This window comes from Pleurodeles waltl, chromosome 8 (assembly GCF_031143425.1).
Source record: "Pleurodeles waltl isolate 20211129_DDA chromosome 8, aPleWal1.hap1.20221129, whole genome shotgun sequence".
NCBI lineage: Eukaryota > Metazoa > Chordata > Amphibia > Caudata > Salamandridae > Pleurodeles > Pleurodeles waltl.
The window spans coordinates 9,178,961-9,201,779 of NC_090447.1; the positions used below are offsets into that span (position 1 = coordinate 9,178,961).

The 22,819-nt window shown below is 46.8% G+C and overlaps 1 long non-coding RNA gene across 1 annotated transcript; it reads right to left on the reverse strand.

Moving 5' to 3' along the window:
• Nucleotides 1-3,816: 3,816 nt before the first annotated feature.
• Nucleotides 3,817-21,839, reverse strand: LOC138249666 (uncharacterized). The gene is made up of 3 exons (XR_011194832.1): nt 21,658-21,839; nt 16,410-16,571; nt 3,817-4,203 (listed from the first exon to the last, which is right to left on the reverse strand). It is a non-coding gene; the product is annotated as an uncharacterized lncRNA (long non-coding RNA).
• Nucleotides 21,840-22,819: the final 980 nt, after the last annotated feature.

The following is a 22,819-nucleotide window of genomic DNA, read 5'->3' on the forward strand; positions in this document are numbered from 1 at the left end:
TTCAAAGAGTGGCTTAGAAGTGCAGTAGGTCCCCTTTCAGTTCAATCCTGTCTGCCAGGGTCCCAGTAGGAGGTGTGGCAGTCCTTTGTGTGAGAGCAGGCCCTCCACCCTCCCAGCCCAGGAAGACCCATTCAAAATGCAGATTGATGCAAGTGAGGCTGAGTATCCTGTGTGTGGGGTGTGTCTGAGTGAATGCACAAGGAGCTGTTAACTTAACCCAGCCAGACGTGGACTGTAAGGCACAGAAAGATTTAAGTGCAGAGAAATGCTCACTTTCTAAAAGTGGCATTTCTGAAATAGTAATATTAAATCCAACGTCACCAGTCAGCAGGATTTTATATCACCATTCTGGCCATACTAAATATGACCTTCCTACTCCTTTCAGATCAGCAGCTACCACTCAAATAATGTATGAGGGCAGCCCCAATGTTAGCCCATAAAGGGGGCAGGCCTCACAGCACAGTAAAAATTAATTTAGGAGTTTTACACTACCAGGACATATAAACTACATAGGTACATGTCGTGCCTTTTACCTACGCAGCACCCTGCCATATGGGTTACCTAGGGCATACTTTAGGGGTGTCTTACATGTAGAAAAAGGGGAGTTTTAGGCTTGGCAAGTACTTTTAAATGCCAAGTCAAATTGACAGTGAAACTGCACACACAGGCCTGAGACAAGGTTAAGGGGCTATTTAAGTGGGTGGCACAATCAGTGGTGCAGGCATATAGTGCACTCTACTAGGGACTTATAAGTAAATTAAATAGTCCAATTGGGTATGATCCAATGTTACCAAGTTTAAAGGGAGAGAGCATATGCACTTTAGCACTGTTTAGCAGGTGTAGAGTGCGCAGAGTCTAAAAAGCAGCAAAAACAGTGTCCAAAAAGTGGAGGGCGGCAGGCAAAACGTTAGGGGTGTCCACCCTAAGGCTGTCAGGTCTAACACATGGGCATTGCGGTGGGCTTTCCCATGCAATACCCATGCCTTTTGATGCTGCCCCAGATATATAAAATCAGTAAACCTGTGGCTGCATTGTACAGTGATGGGCAGATTCCACTTCATGTAAAAAGAGCTCTCAGAGCCAGGATCTACTCGCATGCAGTGGCTCTTGCCACATAGAAAGAGGAAAACACCTCTCTTGATTGATTTTGTGAAGGAAGGTGTCTCATCCTGCATGCAATAAGGCACTCTTGAACCATGCCAATTGTGTGCCAGCGCAGGAGGAAAGGGCAGGAATGCACCGTATTTCATAAATACGGTTCTTTCCTGCCCTTTCACATTGGCATAGGGCAGCTCATCAAGAAGGCTTTTATGGCACTGCCCTGTGCCAATTCCCCATAAATGTAAGCCTGCGTATTTAAAAAAGGGAGGAGATATTTCAGTATAATAAGAGGGTTGCCACCTGGTGGGCCTATGTTAGCAATTGCTAGTTGTTGAAAAGTAACCCAAAGCGTTGATTTGTATGGAACGATAAGAAACTCTAGCCATATTTATCATGGGTTTGCCTCACCCATGCACTATGCAATGGGGAGCAAGAGTGTCGCAAAACCTTAAATTATATTTACCAAGCCCCACAAGGTCACATTGCATGGAACTTTGTGGCTTGATAAACGTGGAGTAACACAGGGCATCACAATTCACTGCATTGCATTACTCTGCCCCAAGGAGGCCTTCCATGGATGGAGTTTGGGTGTTCCCACACATCTACCCATGAATTCCGGACCATTCCTAGATTTACCATTAGTGGTAGACCTGAGAATATGCCAAAATACTATACATCCCCAGGGGAGGCATAGCAAAGAGAAATGTTTATTTCTCCTTGTTTTTTCCTCTTTCTACGTGTACTGCATTCTGCAGTTCAATTAGAAAGAGGAGAATGACTCTCAGGAGTTTTTGATACAGGAAGGTGCCCCATCCTGCAAAAAAACAATCTTGCCTGTAACACAGACACCTTACACCATAGTGCAAGGTTGCCTGCGTTGGTGCTAGGCTACACGTTGTGCACCAGTGCAAGGAGAGAGCAGGAGTGCGCTGCATAATGCTAAAAACAACACATTCCCTGCCTCTCCCTTTCACGCAATGCAGCACAACAAGGTAGCTTGCTGCATTGTGTTGTGTGAAAATGTGATAAATATACCCCTCTGTATTTTGTGGTGGGGGTTCACTTCTGTGAGATATCAATGACATTTCACATCCAAGGAAGTGGTGGTGAAGCGCTCCACTAATTTGGCACAGATCATCTGGGAGGGATGATTACCTGTTGTATGCTCTTGTGTTTTCGAATGCAAGACTTCTGTGATGAAGTCTGTGCTTGTGTGCAGGCTGTAGATCTGTTGCTATGGTCTGTTTCTGACATTGTGCGTTTCCTGTGTGTAGTGTCTTCATTAAGGTCTGTATGTCAGCTTCTCATTGGACAGATCTCCATCACTAGGGTGAGGTGTGGATCAGTTGAATTATGTTCTGTGAGCCACAGACAGGTTCATCTGGTTTGCTCTTCTGGGAGCAGAGCTGAGGCTTGGTGAGGCCCTACACAGCAGGTGCTTTAGTTCACTTCCTGCAGGTGATTCTCAGGGTTTGACCAGGAGAATCATTGATCAGTGGGAGGAGGCTACACGTCCATAGAAAGATGATTTACATCACTGAAGACAGGTGTTATTCTGTTTATACAATTGTAACATGCCAGTGGCTTGAAAGGTCATGCTAGAGAAAGGCGGTACCAGGTGGTACCTGCAAAGAAAGAATCATCACAACAAGTGTGTATCATCTGAATTTATTAGACCTTTTAGTACTTGTCCTGGGTGCAGTTTATTAAGGAGAACTTTGAAGACTTGTTGAAGATGTTGAGTCATAAGTTACATTTCCCCAGGATTGTGGTGTCTGGCTGATCGAAGATTTTGGAGACCTGGTGAGTGAGCGAGTTTACAAACATGGGGTTGTAAGTGGGTGGTTTGCATTACAGTGATAGTGGAGGGCAGTGATCCTGTCACCATGTCTACAAATGTGGTGGTTGTAAGTGGGTGGTTTGTGATATAGGGATAGCAGAGCAGCAGTGATCCATGTCAGCTGGCATCAAAGTTTGTGAACATTTTAGTGATTGTGCTCTCCTGTTTGCATGTGCCGTACCACCTCCTTTTTGGTTTGCTTTGCTGGTTCTGTAGCATTATACTGTTGTGGGGGGATCCGAGTTGTAGATGGCGATGGACACTCCTTTGCAGAAATACAGTAGGAACAGGGTATGTTGTCAGATCAGTGTGTACAGCCTAAGCATTGGTTGTGGTGTGTGTGCAGAGGTCATAGTTTTGGTGGTACACTGGGAATTTTGTTGAAGGATGCATGTGGCTGGACCCTCTCTGGACTGTACACCGGAGTTAGAGATTTAGAAGGAATGCACATGCTGTTGAAGGGCTGATTCTAGCATCTTTGTCTATATTCTAGAGGGTTACGTTCTGGACATGTGAGGTGTGGACAAGTGTAATGCATAGTCTGAGGTGGAAGATGAGTGTGGTGGAGGCTCAACAGGTCTGATGGATAGGCTGAGGTGGAAGAGGTAGTTTGGGGGAGGCTGGACAGGTGTAATGGATAGCTTGAGGTGGAAGACACGGTGCGGTGGAAGCTGGACAGGTGTGATGGAGAGTCTGAGGTGGAAGAGGTAGTCTGGTGGGGCAGTTTTTGAGAAGTGTTGGCCGGTGGTGGCTCTCGTGAGACTGAAGTCTGCCTTGGTTAACTTCAGTGTACAATTTTCATGACATATTAGTACTACTGGTGTATCTCATGTTGCAGCAAAAAGGATGCACAGTGAAGTGGCATAAAACACATATTCATGTCATCAACTTTATTGCTGTAAAGTTCTACTTTAAAATAAGTAGCATTGGTATCTACAAGGTCTTAGAGCCACTCGCTCATAACAATGATGTGAAGTTACATGTCACATTTTTAATATGCAGCAACACAATGACTTTCAGAGCAAGTTATCAACACACTGGAAGCTAATCTCTGCCCCTAATCCTACAACATTTATTGCTTTTCTGCAAATTGACCTAAAAATGGGAAGATTTTGTAGATCAATGGTGAATGGTGAGTGGTGGAGCATCAGACATCCATTGTCAGGTGTCAGACATCAGATCCGGTGGGTGTAGTGAGGCTCATGCATCAGGAGGTATCACTATTGGACCGTCTGGTTGTGGTGGAAAGAACGGCGGTATACCTGAGAAGAGAAAGAGACTTAAGATACAGGTAACCAGAGTTGGATGAAGGTGCAGAACACATAACTAGGGAGTCTCTAGGCAAATCAATGGAAGGAAAGACAAAGCATAAGGGAATAAAGACAGACTTCCAAAAACAAGTAGTCATGTCTGAGGTCACATTGCAAGACCTAAACCAACCATTATCTTTATACATAAGAAAGCTTGGAACTGTCACCATTGACTGGAAACACCCAGAGGCTACAGAACAAATGTAGCCACTTTTTCTAGGCAGGGGGAGGACAGGGCTGCTTCCTGATGCCTGTCCAAGGCGAGAGGGGGTGTGGGCAGACTCCCCCGCCATCAGTGTGTGAAAACTCTGTGAATCTCTCAAGAGATTGTTTGTTAAGAAGGTGCGGTTTGCTTTGCAGCTTAAGTATTATGTTCTATTGCGGGTTTTGGAAATTGAAGCCAAAATAAATATTATGTTCACCCATTAGAAACAACACACCTCTCTGCTAGGGCCACTGGGCCAGAAATATTTTAGAGAGCAGCAGCACTGGCATGAAATCATAGTTCTGTGCACATAACACCATCATCTGCTGTTACCATAGCCAGTCTTCACTGCATGCAGTGATGCCGCCCATCCCAGGCTCATCTTGAAAAAAGAAGCGTGGTACATATATTTATTTATTCTCTTATTTATGCAATTTTACATAGTACGGACATAGTCCATGTGCCTCAGAACTCTTTACACTAGAACCAAAATACGACAATCACATTGTGAGTACCATAAACAACCTCAGACATTTAAGAGCATAAATTGAAGAGCAGGAACTAGCTCGAGTGTCTTACGAAGAGAGAAGCTTTGAGTTCTTTTTTGAAGGTGGCATGGCAAGTGGTCAAGTGGAGGGACTGAGGGAGGGAGTTACAAATTCTTGTGGATCTTCCAGAAAATGATTGGCTCCTGTACAGTTAGGAAATGAAATGCATGGTGGCTTGAGAAGAAGAGATTGAACATTTCTTGAACCCTGGTTCGTGTCCAAAATGTTCAATTTCTTAGGTTTGAAGGAGAAGATGAGTGCAGCGCTTTGTGAGTAGTGCATGCGGTTTTGAATTGGGCTCTCACTTCTTTAAGAAGTCCCTGGAGGGTAGGGAGTACAGGGGTTATGTAGGTGGTCACAAAGCATGCTGTAGCTATTGCTGTGAGCGTTCCTAGCTCTACTTTGGGGCTGGCTGAGAGGAGTGCCATCCCGTAGTGCAGTCTTGAGAGATCCAGATCTGGAGCAACTGTTTTTAGGTCTTGTTCTGGGATGAGTTACCTGATTTCGCATAGCTGCCTTAGCTGGACCTGGGAGCTCTTGGACTTGGCAATGATATGGCTCTAGAGGTTGAGATGACTCTTGAGGGTGAAACTGAGTGATGTAGTATTCTGAGTACTGGAGGGATGGCTGTCCACTGCAAGGAAGATAGCCAGTCACTCTTGAACTGATGGTTGAGCTTTCCCTGGAATTATCATAAGAAATTCTGTTTTTGCCAGATTTAGTTTGAGGTGGCGGTGGAACATCCAGGTGCTGAATAAAAGAACAACGCCATCTGGTGATGTGACCTTCAGGTAGATTTGGGTATCATCTGCGAACAGGTGGAAGTGGATTCTAGAGTTCCGGATGGTCACACGCAAGGGTTCGAGGTAGAAGTTAAAAAGAGTTAGAGAGAGGGTCGAGCCTTGGGGGTCCAAGTTCCGCAGTCTGCCTGGCTTTGAAACCAGGTTCCTGATTTTGACCAGTTGGGAGAGGTTAGTCAGGTAGAATGAGAACCAGGCCTGGAGCATGCCTCCACGTCCTATTCTCTGCTTCCAAGTGTTCAACATAGCGTGGTAGATGACTGTGCCAAATGCAGGAGAGGTCGAGGAGAACAAGAAAGCGTGAGTTTCCTGAGTGTAGGATGCATAGTGTGTCGTCCACAATCTGATGAATTTGCAGTTTCTCTGCTGTGGCTCTGGTGAAGCTTGATTGTAGGGTATCAAGAGATTGTTTCTTGGTTGTGTAATGATATTTGAGAGGGTACTCAGCTTAGTCTAAGGATTACTGTTTGATTTTCTCATTTCAGGACAGGGCTCTTCAGAGCCCTAGTGATCTCTGTGAAGCCCCCAGTGCTGCACGAGTGGCTGAGGCTTCACATATCCTGCCCTCCCTTCCACCCACCAAATCAGACATATGGGGCCTGATTCACAAAGGTAAACGTAGACCAAAAAGCTTAGTTTACCCCTTTCGGTATTCACAAAGGTAAGTTAAGACTAGTATCTTTTATATTTGGGACAGAAAATCCACATTTGAGGTGGAATCTTGCAGAGATACACCACAGTGATGAGATTCTGCCCCAAGTGCAGATTTAAAGATACTACTTGTAACTTACCTTTGTGAATACCAAAAGTCATAAACTTACACTTTTGGTCTAAGTTTACTTCTGTGAACCGGGCCCATATATTACAGCGCCTAAGGCTGCTCTGTTGTATCCTGCCGTGGGTGCACTCAAGAGAAACAGTGGCCACCATGAGGCCTGCCCAGCCTCCTGGACCAGCACTACATAACTTGCATTGCTCAATTTGTTGATTACAATGATATTAAAAGAGTGGTTTAAACAGTAAAAGTACTTTTAATCGCTGTGGTACATGGGATGTTTTTCTCTTGTGGTAGTAAGGGCACGAATCACAGACTGACCTTAAACCTATGTTTTTGATTCCCCCAACCAGCAGCGGGATCACTGCAAGGACCTTAGGTAATGGTCAAAGAGGTTGAGGGTGACCTCTCTGGGCCTACCAGAGCCAAGTACAGCCTTCAACTTGAACCCCTGCCCCTGCTTCCCAACCCCAAAATAAAATGGTACGCTGGTGGAGGGGCAGTGGGAGCAGAGGGGTAGAGACTGGTGAAGTTTATGGGGTTACTCAGAGTAGGCCTGGGTGGAGTTCGCAGAGTTATACTACGTGGAACTGCGCAAAGTCCTGAAAAACTCTGCTGTGCTACATGGAGTTCTGTGAGCGGCGGAGATTGGGTAAGTCGCGCTGTTTGCACTGATTTTTAGTGCCAGGAGTTTCTCCTGTGCTGTGAAATCAGCGCTAATGGCATGACAAAGGGCAGTAACTCCTTTCTGCAGCACGAGTAGGTTTACTACTGAAGCGGCAGGATCCTCAATGCAAGCGGCAGCCTGCCCAGTGCGGGCGGTATTGACCTGCCGCGACCATCCGCATTCAGAAATCTCACTCACGCTCGCTACATAGCGATTCCTCGTGCTCGCCAGCTTAACATGAAAAAAAACCTGCTCTGCGTCGCTTTGCGCGGTGGAGGCAAAACTCCACCAACTCAGCGGGCGGAGTAGAATTCTTCTCCCGCCCCCACCTCAGGGGTGGAGTCTGTGGGATATTATTTTATGGATGTATCCCTGCTTGCATTGTGGAATGCCTCTGCTAGAAAGCTTAGAATGCCCTATAAAGTGCCAGGTGTGGTGCCCTGCGATGTGTGAATGTGTCACACTGAAGTTAAAGAAGCCCACATTTTTAAATCTGGCTTGACAGTGCAGATGTCTCCAGACCTATTGTTAAAACTTCTCTAAAATGCGCATTGAGAGGAACATTTCTCAAGCTTCTGGCTGCGTTCATGCCAGTCCGCCTCCAAGGAAGGGCTCGTGTTGCAATGTTTCAAGGACGGTCCAGGATTTCCCACTGGCTGATTTTTACCTGCCAGGCCTGCATTTTCAAGTCTAGACTGGTCCAAATATTGGAAAAATCCATTAAATCCAGGACTTTTCCCTTATATAACATAAATCTAAAACAGAAAACAGATAAAGAAAGACGCTAAAAAGTCGTTGTGAGCCGCCTGGTCCTTCAGAACAGTTATTAGCGGAATATGTTTTCTCCTCCCAGCTCTCGGCTCTTCCAGAATAAAAAACCATGAACAAATGTCCAGTACTTTTTTTCTAAGAAAAGAGGCAACCATAGTTCACGTCTCCAAAGTGCATTTCCTCAGCACACTTTAAATTGTAAAGCTTTCACCCTCTGGCTTAGGACAGAGAGATCAGGTCACCGACGCAGGGAGAGGCCCTAAGCCCCGTCCGTGCAGGCATCACCCACTCTCAGTCTGCCAACATGCCACCTCCGATCCCAGCTTCTGCTTGCTTTAAACGCTGAGCGCAGCTGGCACTGATGAGTATTTGTTCATCCGTAGCGTAGGTCCCACTGATATAAACAATGAGCTACCGGGGAGCACCAGAAAGTGCACACAAGCAAGCGCCTAGAAATGGAAGGGTTTTGTCAACAACTTCGCTAAGTTTTCTCGCCCCCGTCTCTCTCGAGGTGTCCCTCTTCCTCGCTTTCAACAAGTGAGGTTCCGGCTCACATGCTATGCCCCTCACTACCGTTAGCCCCCACACACTCCTTCGTCCCCTTCATACATTCAAACACTCACCCATTCATCTAACCATTCATACCTATAGTCAGTTACTCACTATTCCACCTATCCGTGGACTCATTCATCTACTTATCCATCCACACAACCACATACTCAGTCAATAAAACACTCTCACTTCTGAGTCGGACCTATTGCCTTTGCCAGTGCTTGTTCAAGACAGTTGCGTTGGAAAGGCGGGTGCACATTGGTCAGGATTTTCAGTAAAGGTAACTTGAATTATTGGAGGACACCTCACTCTCACGACGCAGGCTCACCTAGGTCCTGGGTGTCCTGGCAAAGGAAAAAAGAAGACTTGGGGGCATGTGTAGGAGACCCTTGAACCCCCGTTGCGTGACATTTAGTGAAGCAGCAGCAACGCACTCCTTGCAACCATATCTGTGAGGCCACACAACTTTGAAAGCTCTCGTAGACATCGAGTAAGCAACGCAGCGCAAGGTCCTGTGATGCCTTACGCTGCGCCAAGGGGGCGTTCCGCGGGGTTGCAGTGGTTGTACCCACTCAACTCTCATGGATTTTGACTCATTCCCAGTGTTAGACCTGGCATCCTTAGAGTGGTCTCCTCTGTATTTTTTGCCTCTGCTTCCCATGTTTTGACTGTTTGCTGAACTTTGTTTTTGCTGGTTTTGGTACTCTGGGCACTTTACCACTCCTGACCAGTGTTAAAGTGCAAGTGCTCCTGTGTATTGTATGTGTAATTGGCCTTTCCACGATTGGCATATTTGATGTACTAGTATGTCTCTAGTAAAGTGCACTAGAGGTGCCCAGGGCCTGTAAATCAAATGCTACTAGTGGGCCTGCAGCACTGGTTGTGCCATCCACATGGGTAGCCCTGTAAACGTGGCTCAGACCTGCCTCTGCATTGACTATGTGTGCAGTTTCAAACTGCCAATTCGAACTGGCAAGTGTACCTACTTGTCAGGCCTAAACCTTCCTTTTATATACATGTAAAGCGCCTCTAAGGTAGGTCCTAGGTAGCCCCCTGGGCAGGGTGCAGGCTATGTTAAAAGTAGGAAATGAGCTAGTGTGTTTTTACCTGTCCTAACAGTGAAATACTGGCAAATTTGTTTTTCACTATTGCAAGGCCTGTAATAGGTTAACATGCGGGCTGCCTTTAAATAACTTTTAAGTGCAGTTTCCCTTTGGGAGCACATTGAAATCTGGGGTTTGATGACTCCAAACTCAAAATTTAAAAATACAACTTTTACTAAAGTTGGTTTTTAGATTGTCAGTTTGAAAATGGCAATTTTATGAAGTGGTCATTTTCTTGCTTAGACCATTCTGTCACTCTGACTGATTGTGTATTCCCTGTCTGGGTCAGACTGACAGTTGGGCTGCTTGTGACTCTCCACTAGACAGTGACACAAAGGCAGCCGGGTGTAGCCTCATATCCTGATGGGTCATCTGGGCAAGAGAGGAGGGAGGAGCTGACACTTACACCTGAATGAGCTGTGCCTACCCTCACACAATCCTGTTTCCAACCGCCTGATGTGTGTCTCGGGCCAGTCCTGGGCAAGGGAGTATCGTGTGAACAACAAAGACTTTCCTTTGAAGTTTGCCTATTTCAAAGGCAGAAATTAGGATAAACATTGGACACAAATCCCCAGACTTTCAGATCACTTCTGGAATCAAGAGGAACCTCTGCCAAGGAGAAGCTCTGAATAGCTGGAGGAGGAGTACTGCCTCTTTGCCTGTGACTGTGCTTTGCTGGGTTGGCCTCCAGTTGCTGCTCCTGCCTGAAAGAGAACAAAGACTAGACTTTGTGGTATATTCCTGCTTGTGAAGTGTTTCCAAGTGCTTGGACTGAGCTTGTCTCCTGTTTTGAAGTCTCAGGGCCATCAAAGACTTCCTCTGCCAGCACCTGGACTCTCTGCTGAGACTCCAACCCTGCCAAGTGGTGCCCATTTCAGTCCCTGGGCCCTTGAAAGGTGATGCTGGTAGAATCAAGGCAAAAATCCACACACAAGAGCCGTGCAGGGAAAAATTTGACGCACTACATGAAAAGCGGCCGTAAAAATGACACACTGCCTGCATCATTGCTGAGAAATCGATGCACCACCTTCATCACTGCTGGGAAATCGATGCAGCACCCGCATCGCGACTGGAGAAAGTCCCACATAGCGTGGTTCCTTATCACCGTGCGGCTGGATTTCGCAGGTATCCTCGCAGGACACGTGAACATGCCCAGATCTACATTGCCCGTCCAGAAAACGACGCATTCCTCTCTTGCGGGACTGAAAAACAATATATCGCCTACCCACCCTATCCATTGCCCTGACTAGACTGAGGGACCCTGCTTGGACAGAGTGCAAACTGACTGCCGACCAGAGACCCCATTTCTAACATAGTTGATCAGTGGTGGGATAGAACTTGTATTTGACCTACAGTGATTAAGTGTACACTACTGTTTTCAGTGTAGACCATTATATGACCACATACTACATGTTTTTTTTTTTTTTTTTTCTCTTTTAGGATTTGTTTCTGCTGTATTTGTTTTGGTTTCTCTTGAGAACTCTCTGCCTTTTTGGAACTCTTGCATTTTTAATGAACCACACAAGCATGTCTCAATCCGGGGATGCACCAGCTGTGGCTGCAAGCTGTGTTTGAGTTGGAGAAACTGGAGGAGTACACAGTGGCTCAACTTAAGCAATTTTGCAAGGAACTTACCTGCCTAATAAAGAGCTCTTCTAGGAAGGAGGAGCTGCAAAAGGCACTGAGGGACTGGGTGGCAGCCAAGGACACTAGGGGAGCACACAAAGGAAGAGGATGAGGGTGAGGAGGTGCAGAGTATTTATAATGGGGTGTTACGTAACCCTGTTCTGCCTGGATGGAGGGTCCCATGGGGCACGCTTTAATGTTTCCTCCAGAGGTCTGACTCCTGAGGAGTTGAAGGACCGACAAGCAGAGAGGGTGCCCCCATTTGAATTAGAGAAACTTAAAATGGAGATAGAAAAGAGAAGGTTGGCCATAGAGGAGAAAAATATGCCTTGAGAGTAGCTGAGAGTCCAACTATTCCTGTTTATTGTCTGCTAGGCAGTGACGTGGAGGACTCCCTTTGGAGAGAGGTGGAACACAGGTCACCCTTGGAGATCTTGGGTTTGCCTGGGTGAGCATGTGTGACCAGCCAGTCAATGGCAGCTCATCACGGTGATCAGGAGGCCCTGGAGCCTGAAAGAGTGGCCCAGGTGCCTGCTAGAGGAGGAAGGGGAAGGGCTGCTGGCAACCCACCCAAGAAGTTCCCACAGTCCAGGAGGAGGCTGAACCTAAGGGGGACACTCTGGAACCTACAGGGAAACAGGTGTCTGAGCTGGCCCATTGGCAGCAGGAAGGGGGGTCCCACCAGGGAGGAATTCTGTGAGGCATAGAAGTCACGCCCTACTGTTGAGGGTCTGCAGCACCTGGCTGCAGACCAGGCATCTGGCAAGGAGTCTGCCAGGCCTAAACCTTCCCTTTTTATACATGTAAGGCACCTTTAAGGTAGGTCCTAGGTAGCCCCATGGGCAGTTTGCATTGTATGTTAAAGGTAGGACATGGGCTGGTGTGTTTTTACATGTCGTAACTGTGAAATACTGACAAATTAGTTTTTCACTGTTGCAAGGGCTATCCCCCCTATAGGTTAACACGGGGCTGCCTTTAAATAACTTTTAAGTGCAGTTTCCCTTTGGAAACAGCTAGAGAAAAAGGGTTGGTGTATCTGAACTCGCAATTCAAAAAATTACTTTTAGTAAAGTTAGTTTTTAGATTGTCGGTTTGAAAATACCACTTTGGAAAGTGGGCATGTTCTTGCTTAGACCACTCCGTGACTCTGTCTGCCTGTGTATTCCCGGTCTGGGTCAGACTGACAGGTTGGCTGTTTGTGAATATCCAGTAGACAGTGACACAAAGGGAGATGGGGTGTAGCCTGCATATCCTGATGGGTCATCTAAGCTAGAATGAAGGGAGGAGCTGAAACTTACACCTGAATTGGCTGGCCATCTTAATTGTGTATCTCCTTTGCCCTGACTAGAGCGAAGGTCCCTGTTTGGACAGAGTGCAAACTGACTGCCAACCGGAGACTCAATTTCTAACCCCCGATTTACCAATCCTGGTAAACCTGAGGATGTGTAAAACTCCTAGAGAAGTATCCTTTTTTTGCCTTGTTTATTCCTCTTTCCATGTGTGCTGCATTCTGCCTCTCAAGGTTGTTTTTGTGCAGGAATGTACTGCTTCCTGCAAAAAAACCAATCTTGCATGCAACGCAGTCACCCTTGCACCACGTTGCAAAGGTGCCTGCGTTTGCACTAGGTAGCCTGTTGTGCGCCAGCACCGGAAGAAAGGACAGGAATGCGCTGTGTCCTTGAGTACTGTGCATTTCTGCCATTTCCAAGTGGCGCAGTACAGCACAGAAAGAAGACTTGCACCACTTTATCGTAAAACTAGCCCAGGGAACCTTGAGAGGGCTACCAGCTGATCTCCCTCCTGAGCGGTGCATCTCACTGAACATCATGACTCCTAGGTTTCCAGTGGTCTAAACTCCCACAGTCCTGGTGTATATCTGACCACACCCACTCTGCACCATATTAGAACCACAAAATACTAGCATTAGACCCAAATGGAGGCTTCACACATGGGTACTTCAGGACAGAGACATCATAAAACAACTGAAAGGTTGGACAGAGGTATACTTTCAGGAGAACCTAGGCTTCTCATGCTCTGAGGTTGCACTATGGGAGGCTTACAAGCGGTCACAAAGGGGCACATCATTGCAATACATTCATGTCCGCGCAGAGAAGAAACTAGAATAGAGGCCCGGACCCTGGGAGCTGTGGTGCACACAAGACCAGAGGGAAGAGCTGAGGCATCAGAACTAGAACTAGAGTACTAGGCACAGTGCTTAGTTTGCTCAGCACTGGCAATTCAACCTCAACACTGGCACGTATGACAGTCTGCCATATGGTGGAGCTGTCTTTCTAACTTTCAGAGGAGCACAACAGGTATTAAATACTTCAACATACATTAAACATTACTAATACCTGTCACCTAAGCCATTCCTATACCTTCGGTGGCCTGGACTAATCTAAATTGTCACCCTTGTCGGAGTGTATTAGTTAGTAGTTGTGTTGGTTCTGTTGTTGGCAGAGCTGACAGGGCCACTAGGTAGAGCAAGGTTATGCAGCCTTCTGACAAGGGCCCTGACACCAATTTGTTTACAAATTTAGCACTAACTAGGGGGGAATATAGGAAAATAGCTGAAGGGGAGGTAATCTGATCTTGAAATTCATGAAGTGCACGAAACCCTTGGGCGACTTGGCGCTGCCAAACCCTAAGACAGACCAAGCGCAATAGTGGCGATAATTCAAATGGGAAAGAAAACAATCAGGATTTCTAATGTTTGTGGAAACTAGATAGATTGGGCTGACTTTTAAGATATGGGGGCAATTTGTTCCATAGTTGGCAGATGCAGTAGGCAAAGCTGGAACTGCTGCACAAGTCTTTCATAATTCTTAGGACCGAAACTGAATGCGGATCTCAGCAGTCTTTTGGTAAGTACCACCTAAATTTCCTTGTGAGGTAATCTGGTCCTACTTTGTTGAAGGCTTTGTGTGCCAGGCAGAGCTAGACTAGAGACTTGAGGCAAAAGGATACCAGAAGCCATTACACAACTGCATAGCCAGAGGTCTCCTGGCCTTAACGAGAGGTCTCCTGAATTTTTCACTCGTTTGTGGGGAAAGATCAGGTACCTGTTCATGCATATGTTTCCTGCAGTCAGTTTAATGTGCATGTTGAACCTCAACCAGAGACTTGACTTGTCTGGCTCCAAGGGCTCCACCTCCACAGTCACACAGTTGACTCTGAGATTTTCTTCAGTCTCAATGGGGTTGCACATGTCAGTGCGCCAGCCTTTCAGCAGTGTGGTGTAGCTGCAGGACTGGACATGTAGTATCAGTCTCATGATCAACGTGAACAAAACAGACCGTGATTTTAAGTGGAAGAAAGGAACATTGTGGATTCCCTTGTAGTACTCCCATTTGTCATTTGTATGAGTGCCCTCTCCTAGTAAGGGGACCTGGGGATTCCACCAGAAGCTGTTGTGCCAATGGTCCCCCAGACAGCCACTGCTGCTCAAGATCCACCCGGACTGAACCCCTCAGCTAAGGTAGTGCATGGTATGCATCCATCATGGTATTGCATGGTATGCACCCATCCAGGTATTGCATGGGATGCATCTATCATGGTATTGCATGGTATGCACCCATCCAGGTATTGCATAGTATGCATCCATCCAGGTACTGCATGGTATGCATCCATCCAGGTACTCCATGGTATGCATCCATCCAGGTACTGCATGGTATGCATCCATCCAGGTACTGCATGGTATGCATCCATCCAGTTACTGCATGGTATGCATCCATCCAGATATTGCATGGTATGCATCCATCCAGGTACTGCATGGTATGCATCCATCCAGGTACTGCATGGTATGCATCGATCCAGGTACTGCATGGTATGCATCCATCCAGGTACTGTGTCCATCCAGGTACTGCATGGTATGCATCCATCCAGGTACTACATGGTATGCATCCATCCAGGTACTGCATGGTATGCATCCATCTAGGTACTGCATGGTATGCATCCATCCAGGTACTGCATGGTATGCATCTATCCAGGTACTGCATGGTATGCATCCATCCATCCAGGTACTGCATGGTATGCATCCATCCAGGTACTGCATGGTATGCATCCATCCAGGTATTCCATGGTATGCATCCATCCAGGTACTGCATGGTATGCATCCATTTAGGTATTGCATGGTATGCATCCATCCAGGTATTGCATGGTATGCATCCATCCAGGTACTGCATGGTATGCATCCATCCAGGTACTGCATGGTATGCATCCATCCAGGTACTGCATGGTATGCTTCCATCCAGGTACTGCAAGGTATGCATCCATCCAGGTACTGCATTGTATGCATCCATCCAGGTACTGCATGGTATGCATCCATCCAGGTACTGCATGGTATGCATCCATCCAGGTACTGCATGGTATGCATCCATCCAGGTATTGCATGGTATGCATCGATCCAGGTACTGCATGGTATGCATCCATCCAGGTACTGTGTCCATCCAGGTACTGCATGGTATGCATCCATCCAGGTACTACATGGTATGCATCCATCAAGGTACTGCATGGTATGCATCCATCCAGGTACTGCATGGTATGCATCTATCCAGGTACTGCATGGTATGCATCCATCCATCCAGGTACTGCATGGTATGCATCCATCCAGGTACTGCATGGTATGCATCCATCCAGGTATTGCATGGTATGCATCCATCCAGGTATTGCATGGTATGCATCCATCCAGGTACTGCATGGTATGCATTGTTTTCACCTAATAAGTTAAACAGAGAACAAATGTTGTTAACAATGGTATGATTATAGCTCAAAGCTATCAGGGAGTAACAGAGCTTCCTACACCAGTGAACAGTTGGGTGACAGCTGGAAAAGATGAGCATCAAGTAGATTATTTATAGTTGTATCATACTACATGTACTTAACATTCTGAGACACAGAATGAACACGCCTTTTATAAAAATGCTTTTTTTTAAAAGTCAATTCGTAGAATTAAGATTGGGGCCCAGAAGTCTAGGTTCCACGGACAAGGCCTCAGCCAGTGTACTGCCCCTCCTGCTGTACATATAGCCAACAGAGGTGAGGCCAGGAGGTTCTTCACCAGTCATGCTCCAATTTCCATGACATTTTATTGATGTCCAACAATGACCTACCTGGCCATTTGCTGGTGCACTTGCGCACACAGTTGGTTTGGCAACACATCTGGTTCGGTGAACAGTCCATGCGGACGAAACACTCATGAGAAAGTGATGGCATAAGCATTGGACCTTGTGGCATGCATTGCAGATCAGGAGGACAGATGTCAAAGCGGGGACCTGTTACAAAATACAAGAGTGGCCGTGAGATCGGTTGCATGTGGACTCGAACACTAAAGCAATATATCATTGAGTCTCAGGTGGTGCTTTATGCCACACACTAAAACAAACAATATGACTCATTCTTTAAGCATCCTTGGAAGGCTGAAAAGCTGAATCAACATTACACAAGTCACATTCTAACCACAGAGCTCCAGTGGAGATATTAGGCACACAAAGCTATCTTAATGGTTAAGTACATGGATATCTAAAAAAATAAAGTAGCAACCATTGTTTCTCTTTCTGCAAAAAGCATTTCTGCTCCATAATACGACATAGTCGCTGGGTTTCACACACTCCACCCACCCTCTTGGAGGACCTCAAAGGCCTCCCTTGGGCTAGTTCACTGGGGTTCAAGCACTACACCCACCTTCATAGAGGCCCTCAATAACATACCTTGACCTTGTTCACTGGGGTTCAAACACTCTACCCACCTTTACGGAGGTCCGCAATGGCCTCCCTTGGGCTGGTTCACTTGGGGCCACTCCTTCCACCTACCATCACGTAGGCCCTTAATAGCCTCCCTTAGACTGGTTCACTGTGGTATCACACTGCTTGTTAAGAGGACCCCAACACAATCTAAGCTGAGACTCACAACAGCACCTCCATCTGCAACCACTACTCTCTGCACTTTAGACGCACGTGTATCAACAAACATACACTGCACGAGGACCAACAGTCACATGCACGAACTGACAGCTGAATTGACATTGCACTGTACTCCATGAACAGGACACTGCAATTCCACTCATGGACATTTACATACAATACCATTTGTTCTGCATTTGCAATCACACAATACCCACTGGCAAAGGCATTGCTCTTGTGCACATGTCCACCTTAAATGCCACCCACTGGCTCCAGCAGCTCTTGTACACTTGCTGCTGATGTGGAAGGGCTCTCTGGTTTCTGTCATACTTTTGTGGACTTCCACGGGAAGGGGTGGTGGTGTCAGCATCCACTGCCACCAGTCCTCTCTTTCTACCTCAGTGCAGTCATAAACATCTCTTCTTCACCCATGCAGAAGGAGGAGGAAGGGCTGCTTAGGCTTACTCTACAGAGCTGAACCTAATAAAACATTGCCAGAGATGGGGGTACACGCAGACGAACAACACAAGTCTCCATCTCCCTTGCAAGCAGAGGAGACCCCGTGATGGAACCCCCTCGACATGGTTACTCTTCCCACAGGATGAGTGCCCGTGATAACGCACATGCTTCTCTCTGGAACCCATTGCATCGAGAGCCTATATCAAGGTTAATGCAGCACAGGGGGCTCTGATGCGAGGGGCACTTTGTGATGTTTATTCAGGAAAAAAGAGTGATGTGTAAAGAGGGGAAAAGTGTTGTGTGAAGTGAAGGGCATAGTGTGATGTGATGGAGGGGCACAATGTGATGTGAACAGGGGTGTGCGAAGCTTCCATAGTTTGCTGTAGCACAATTACTCAAAATTATCACAAAATTACATGAAATTTCACATAATTATGCATCTTGCCCTCAAAACATTACCCAAATGCTCCGGGGAAAAATTCAACTTGAAATGTAATTTCACATTGATTCTGGTCGCTCATGTTCAATGCACTGCTGCTTCTGTTCAAATTAAGGGGCGTATTTATGAGTCCCTAGTGACACTGGGGCATCACTTTTCGTGAAGCTCCGGTGGTGTTATGCCCTGTGCCATATTTACAAGGTGTCCCTTCCTGCTCAGAAACAATTATTTGAAAATGATGCTGTGGCACTTCTGTGTGTGCTGCATTCTGCAGCGCACACAAAAGTGCCAAATCACCACTCAAAACTATTGTTTCCCAGACATAAACAATCGAACCCCTGAATGCAGATATCCTTGCACGATGGTGCAAGGATGCCTGCGTTGGCGCAAGGCAGCTCAATTTAGCACCAGCGCAGGGGACAACACAAGGGTGCCCTGTATTCAATTAAATACAGTGCATCCCTGCATTGTGAAAATGACCGCACACAGTGCTGGCAATTTTTGGTGCCGCATTGCCCTCCGTAATTTTCCTATAAATATGGGCCTAAGGGTTTTTTTGCTCAAAAATGACTAAAGCGGTCTGCTCAGGTAAAAAATCTACCTGAAATGTTAGTTATCTGCCCACATTTAAAGGAACTGGCATGCACGTTTAAAACACTGCCGGTCACATTCGCATTTGGAGATTCACACTCAAAAATTACTCGAACAATCCACTCCAATAAAAAATCTATCCAAAATGTTAGTTGACAGCCCGGTTTAAAGGAACTGATGTTTGCATGCAAAGCACTGCCGCGTGTGGTCAAACATTACCCTACGGTACACCTTGCATTACAGTTTCTCACCGAACTGGATCTCACTACGCAATGCAGCATAATGGTGTAATCTCCGTATTTTTCCATAAATTTCATTATGCTAAATTAACAAAATTACGCTAACTATGCCAGCATAATTGAAATGTCGCCCAGGCCTAAATACGAAGGGGAGGGAACAGTGTGATGGAAAGCGAGAAGCACAGTGTAATGTAATGTGAGGAGCACAGCGTGATATAATGTGAAGGGCACAGTGTGGTGTGATATAGGGGGACAGTGTGATGTGACGAGAGGGGCACAGTGTGATCTAATGTGAGAAGCACAGTGTGGTTTGATGTAAGTGTCACAGGGTGATGTGATATGAGGGACACAGTGTGATCTGATGTGAGTGTCACAGTGTGATGTGACGCGAGGGGCACAGTGTGATGTAATGTGAGGAGCACAGTGCAATGTGACGCGAGGGGCACAGTGTGATGTACTGTGAGGAGCACAGTGCAATGTGAAGCGAGGGGCACAGTGTGATGTAATGTGAGGAGCACTGCGCGATGTGAGTGTCACAGTGTGATGTGACACAGCGTGTTGTAATGTGAGGAGCAGAGTGTGATGTGATGTGAGGGGCACAGTGTGATGTAATGTGAGGAGGACAGTGCCATGTGACGCGAGGGGCACAGCGTGTTGTAATGTGAGTAGCACAGTGCAATGTGAAGCGAGGGGCACAGTGTGATGTAATGTGAGGAGCACTGTGCGATGTGAGTGTCACAGTGTGATGTGACACAGCGTGTTGTAATGTGAGGAGCACAGTGTGATGTGATGTGAGGGGCACAGTGTGATGTAATGTGAGAGGGACAGTGTCATGTGACGCGAGGGGCACAATGAGATGTAATGTGAGTAGCACAGTGTAAAGTGATGTGAATGTCACAGTGTGATGTGATATGACGAGCACAGTGTGATTTGACATGAGGGGGACAGTGTGATGTGATGCAAGGGGCACAATGTGATGCAATGTGAGGGGCATACTGTGATGGGAAGTGATGGGTACAATGTGATGCGAATAGTGAGATGAGATGTGATGTGAGGGGCACAGTGTGATGTAATATGAGGGGACAGTGTGAGATGACATGAGGAAGTAAGGGACTGGGGTGAGATGAAGTGAGGGGTACAGTGTGATGTGAAGAGAGGGGCAGAGCTTGAAGTGATATTCACATCACATTACACTGTGCTACTCACAGTGTGATGTGATACAAGGGACACTTTGTGATGTGATGCAAGGGGCACAGTGAGATGTGAAATGAGGAACACAATATGATGTTATTTGAGGAGCACAGTGAGATGTGAACATGAAGGCACAGTATTTTGTGATTTGAGTGGCACAGTGTGATATAATGTGAGGGAGACTTTGTGGTGTGATGGGAGGTGCACAGCGAGAGGCAATATGAGTGGAAAAGTGCTATGTGACACGAGAACCTCACTGTGATGTGAAGTGAGGCCACGGTGTGATGTAAAATAAGGGGACAGTGTGATGTGACATGAGGAGCACAGTGTGAAAGTGAGGGGCATGGTCTGATGGGAAATGAGGAGCATAATGTGATGTGAAATGAGGGGACAGTTTGAGGTTGCGCAAGGAGCACAGTGAGATGTTAGGTGAGGGGACAGTGTGCTGTGATGTGAGGGACACTGTGTGATGTAATGCAAGGAGCACAGTGTGATGTGAGATGCGGAGACAGTGTAATGTGAAGCAAGGGGCACAGTGTGATGGGATTTGAGGGGAGCACTGTGATGTGACACAAGGGGTGCAGGGTCTTGTGACATAGGGGGCACAGGGTAATGTGAAGTGAGGGGTGCAGTACGATATGCAGTGAGGGACCAGAAGCTGAAGAGAAAACAAAGAAGCACATTGTGAGGAGCTGCAAGTGATCACCGGGTTTGGTCGTATGAAGAATAGAATGATGTGCACAAGTGAAGCGCACAGTGAAATGCTGAAGGGGAGCTCAGGGTGATGTCTTTCTCCTAAATCCCTGTGAGGTATAGGAAGATGTGCACAAGTGAAGTGCATAAATGCACAAGAGGAGCTCAGGGTGATGTCTTTCTCCTAAATCCCTGTGAGGTATAGGAAGATGTGCACAAGGATACCACATATTGAAATGCTCAAGGGGAGCTCAGGGTGATGCCTTTCTCCTAATTCCCTGTGAGGTATAGGAAGATGTGCACAAGGGTACCACATATTGAAATGCTGAAGGGGAGCTCAGGGTGATGTCTTTCTCCTAAATCCCTGTGAGGTATAGGAAGATGTGCACAAGTGAAGTGCATAAATGCACAAGGGGAGCTCAGGGTGATGTCTTTCTCCTAAATCCCTGTGAGGTAGAGGAAGATGTGCACAAGGATACCACATATTGAAATGCTCAAGGGGAGCTCAGGGTGATGTCTTTCTCCTAAATCCCTGTGAGGTATAGGAAGATGTGCACAAGGATACCACATATTGAAATGCTCAAGGGGAGCTCAGGGTGATGTCTTTCTCCTAAATCCCTGTGAGGTATAGGAAGATGTGCACAAGGGTACCACATATTGAAATGCACAAGAGGTGCTCAGGTATGCACTACTTGCACTGCTTCTCTTACAACTGCTCATAATACAGCAATAATAATGATAATAATAATAATAATAATAATACCGATAATACTAATATCAGTGATCATGTACATTTCCACACTCTGTCCTACAATACTACCTGCAAGGACAAACAGCCGATTCTTACCCACTGGTGTTGCTGACCCTGCCCCGGCCCAGAGGGTGAGCCCTGCGAGGATGAGGATGGAGCCTGCAGCCTTCATGGTGATGCAGCCAGCTCTGCTGAGGGCTCCTGGTGCGAGTCTTAAGCTTTCCCAGGATACACCCGAGAAGCCCTAGGACAGTGGCACTGCCCTGGTGATTACACAAGCCTGACACTTCCCAGCAGGGAGGTCTCTTCCTCCAACGCCCCAACTCCAGAGGGAGGCACATTTGCTGAGAACTTTGTTGCATCATTGAGTACAACAAGAGCCGCCCTCATCCCAGAAGTGAAACACCCCGATCACAGACTTGGAAACTTCCCCTAGCAGGAGGCACAGCCCATTTAAGCTGGAAAAACAAGACTGGCAGTGCCCCAGATGGCAGCGGATCCGGTTACTAACTATACCACAATGCCTGCTCCTACATCCTCCTGAAGACATCCTACAGAAAATGCAAGTCATGATTAACACTTGGGGGCACATTTACAAGAAAGTGGCACATCGGTCCCGATGCACCAATTTTCTTGCATCGCCCCTGCACCACCTAATGACACCATGGTTGCGCCGTATTTACAATACGGTACACCATGGCGGTCGGTAGGACAATAGCATCAAAAATGTTGATGCTATTGTGGTACTTTGCTGCACCAGTGTCAAAACATGTTGACGCTAGTGCAACAAAGCACAAGGAGGCCCATTGATTAAAGTGGGTACATCATTTTAATACCTGGTCTGAGCAGGCATTAAAAATGATGGAAAAAATGGAGCAGTCAAGTGTTGTAAATTACACTACATCATTTTTTCAGGCCTTCCTTCGTCGGAACGCCCCCTTGCATATATCATGACTGGACAGGCATAATGTGGCAGAAGGGGTTACAAAGCAGAGCAATTGAAGCATTGTGCCACTTTGTAACTACGGCGTGGGAGAAAGGCCTCCTCAACACCACACTAGGGTGGTGCAAGGTGGCGCTAAGGGCTTTTAAAAATGCCCCTTAGAATGGGCTGGGAAGAGATCTACACTACCAAACAAAAAAAAGCACCCGTCCGGAGGTGAGGGGGACCAAGGGCTTCGAAGATAACCACCTACTCTTATGCATCACAACTTCAACCAGGGCCGGCTTTAGAGGGGTGCGACTGGTGCTGATCTGG